The sequence below is a fragment of the Calliopsis andreniformis genome, unplaced genomic scaffold (assembly GCF_051401765.1).
Source record: "Calliopsis andreniformis isolate RMS-2024a unplaced genomic scaffold, iyCalAndr_principal scaffold0019, whole genome shotgun sequence".
Lineage (NCBI taxonomy): Eukaryota > Metazoa > Arthropoda > Insecta > Hymenoptera > Andrenidae > Calliopsis > Calliopsis andreniformis.
In genome coordinates this window covers 13,077,050-13,081,096 of record NW_027480431.1, presented here as the reverse complement: position 1 = coordinate 13,081,096, position 4,047 = coordinate 13,077,050, and positions in this window count along the sequence as shown.

Genomic DNA, 4,047 nt, shown 5'->3' with positions numbered 1-4,047 from the left:
GGCAACCTAGGCTTCACTCTATTGCGTTGCTCCACCAGATCGAATAGTTAGTGCCTTAGAAGTCAACGCCAGAAGCATAAAATACAATATAAATACAACAGCTTTCCATCGTATAAAACGAATAATTGCAACCAGTATGAAACTTATGGTCATTTCAACTTTCCGAGGAACCTAGGCTTCACCCTAGAGCGCTGCTCCAACGGATTGAATAGTTAGGGCATTAGAAGTCAACGCCCGAACCATAAAATGCAAAAAAAATACAACAGTGTTTCCATCATACATCAGGAATAATTGCAACCAGTATGAAAGTGATGGCCAATTCTACGTTCCGGCCAACCTAGGTTTCACACCAGGGCGTTGCTCCACCAGACCGAATAGTTACGGTCTAAGAAGTCAACGCCAGAAGCATAAAATACGATATAAATACAACAGCTTTTCCATCGTATAAAACGAATAATTGCAACCAGTATGAAACTTATGGTCATTTCTACTTTCCGAGCAAGCTAGGCTTCACTCTAGGGCGTTGGTCCAACAGATTGAATAGTTAGGGCCTTAGAAGTCTACGCCCGAAGCATAAAATGCAATAAAAATACAACAGTGTTTCCATAATATATCAGGAATAATTGCAACCAGTTTGAAAGTGATGGCCAATTCTACGTTCCGGACAACCTAGGTTTCACTCCAGGGCGTTGCTCCACCGGACCGAATATTTACGGCCTAAGAAGTTAACGCCAGAAGCATAAAATACGATATAAATACAACAGTTTTTCCATCGTATAAAACGTATAATTGCAACCAGTATGAAACTTATGGTCATTTCTACTTTCCGAGCAACCTAGGCTTCACCCTAGGGCGTTGCTCCAACAGATTGAATAGTTAGGACCTTAGAAGTCAACGCCCTAACCATAAAATGCAAAAAAAATACAACAGTGTTTCCATCATATAACAGGAATAATTGCAACCAGTTTGAAAGTGATGGCCAATTCTACGTTCCGGGCAACCTAGGCTTCGCTCTAGGGCGTTGCTCCACCAGATCGAATAGTTAGGGCCTTAGAGTCAACGCCCGAACCATAAGATGCAAAAAAAATACAACAGTGTTTCCATCATATATCAGGAATAATTGCAACCAGTTTGAAAGTGATGGCCAATTCTACGTTCCGGGCAACCTAGGTTTCACTCCAGGGCATTGCTCCACCAGACCGAATAGTTACGGCCTAAGAAGTCAACGCCAGAAGTATAAAATACGATATAAATACAACAGCTTTCAATCGTATAAAACGAATAATTGCAACCAGTATGAAACTTATGGACATTTCTACATTCTGAGCAACCTAGGCTTCACCCTAGGGCGTTGCCCCAACAGACTGAATAGTTAGGGCCTTAGAAGTCAACGCCCGAAGCATAAAATGCAATAAAAATACAACAGTGTATCCATCATATAACAGGAATAATTGCAACCAGTTTGAAAATGATGGCCCATTCTACGTTCCGGGCAACCTAGGCTTCACTCTATGCCGTGGCTCCACCAGATCGAATAGTTAGTGCCTTAGAAGTCAACGCCAGAAGCATAAAATACAATATAAATACAACAGTTCTTCCATCGTATAAACCGAATAATTGCAACCAGTATGAAACTTATGGTCATTTCAACTTTCCGAGCAACCTAGGCTTCACCCTAGGGCGTTCCTCCAACGGATTGAATAGTTAGGGCCTTAGAAGTCAACGCCCGAACCATAAAATGCAAAAAAAATACAGCAGTGTTTCCATCATATAACAGGTATAATTGCAACCAGTTTGAAATTGATGGCCAATTCTACGTTCCGGGCAACCTAGGCATCACTCTATTGCGTTGCTCCACCAGATCGAATAGTTAGTGCCTTAGATGTCAACGCCAGAAGCATAAAATACAATATAAATACAACAGTTTTTCCATCGTATAAAACGAATAATTGCAACCAGTATGAAACATATGGACATTTCTACTTTCCGAGCAACCTAGGCTTCACCCTAGGGCGTTGCTCCAACAGATTGAATAGTTAGGGCCTTAGAAGTCAACGCCCGAACCATAAATTGCAAAAAAAATACAACAGTGTTTCCATCATATATCAGGAATAATTGCAACCAGTATGAAAGTGATGGCCAATTCTACGTTCCGGGCAACCTAGGTTTCACTCCAGGGCGTTGCTCCACCAGACCGAATAGTTACGGCCTAAGAAATCAACGCCAGAAGCATAAAATACGATATAAATACAACTGCTTTTCCATCGTATAAAACGAATAATTGCAACCAGTATGAAACTTATGGTCATTTCTACTTTCCGAGCAAGGTAGGCTTCACCCTAGGGCGTTGGTCCAACAGATTGAATAGTCAGGGGATTAGAAGTCTACGCCCGAATCATAAAATGCAATAAAAAAAACAATAGCGTTTCCATCATATAACAGGAATAATTGCAACCAGTTTGAAAGTGATGACCTATTCTACGTTCCGGGCAACCTAGGCTTCACTCTATGGCGTGGCTCCACCAGATCGAATAGTTAGTGCCTTAGAAGTCAACGCCAGAAGCATAAAATACAATATAAATACAACAGTTCTTCCATCGTATAAACCGAATAATTGCAACCAGTATGAAACTTATGGTCATTTCAACTTTCCGAGCAACCTAGGCTTCACCCTAGGGCGTTGCTCCAACTGATTGAATAGTTAGGGCCTTAGAAGACAACGCCCGAACCATAAAATGCAAAAAAAATACAGCAGTGTTTCCATCATATAACAGGAATAATTGCAACCAGTTTGAAAGTGATGACCTATTCTACGTTCCGGGCAACCTAGGCTTCACTCTATGGCGTGGCTCCACCAGATCGAATAGTTAGTGCCTTAGAAGTCAACGCCAGAAGCATAAAATACAATATAAATGCAACAGTTCTTCCATCGTATAAACCGAATAATTGCAACCAGTATGAAACTTATGGACATTTATACTTTCCGAGCAACCTAGGCTTCACCCTAGGGCGTTGGTCCAACAGATTGAATAGTTAGGGCCTTAGAAGTCAACGCCCGAACCATAAAATGCAAAAAAAAATACAACAGTGTTTCCATCATATAACAGGAATAATTGCAACCAGTTTGAAAGTGATGGCCAATTCTACGTTCCGGGCAACCTAGGCTTCGCACTAGGGCGTTGCTCCACCAGATCGAATAGATAGTGCCTTAGAAGTCAACGCCAGAAGCATAAAATACGATATAAAAACAACAGTTTTTCCATCGTATAAAACGAATAATTGCAAACAGTATGAAACTTATGTTCATTTCTACTTTCCGAGCAACCTAGGCTTCACCCTAGGGCGTTGCTCCAACAGATTGAATAGTTAGGGCCTTAGAAGTCAACGCCCGAACCATAAAATGCAAAAAAAATACAACAGTGTTTCCATCATATATCAGGAATAATTGCAACCAGTTTGAAAGTGATGGCCAATTCTACGTTCCGGGCAACCTAGGTTTCACTCCTGGGCGTTGCTCCACCAGACTGAATAGTTACGGCCTAAGAAGACAACACCAGAAGCATAAAATACGATATAAATACAACAGCTTTTCCATCGTATAAAACGAATAATTGCAACCAGTATGAAACTTATGGTCGTTTCTACTTTCCGAGCAAGCTAGGCTTCACCCTAGGGCGTTGCTCCAACAGATTGAATAGTTAGGGCCTTAGAAGTCAACGCCCGAAGCATAAAATGCAATAAGATTACAACAGTGTATCCATCATATTACAGGAATAATTGCAACCAGTTTGAAAGTGATGGCCAATTCTACGTTCCGGGCAACCTAGGCTTCACTCTAGGGCGTTGCTCCAACAGATTGAATAGTTAGGGCCTTAGAAGTCAACGCCCGAACCATAAAATGCAAAAAAAATACAACAGTGTTTCCATCATATAACAGGAATAATTGCAACCAGTTTGAAAGTGAAGGCCAATTCTACGTTCCGGGCAACCTAGGCTTCACTCTATTGCGTTGCTCCACCAGATCGAATAGTTAGTGCCTTAGAAGTC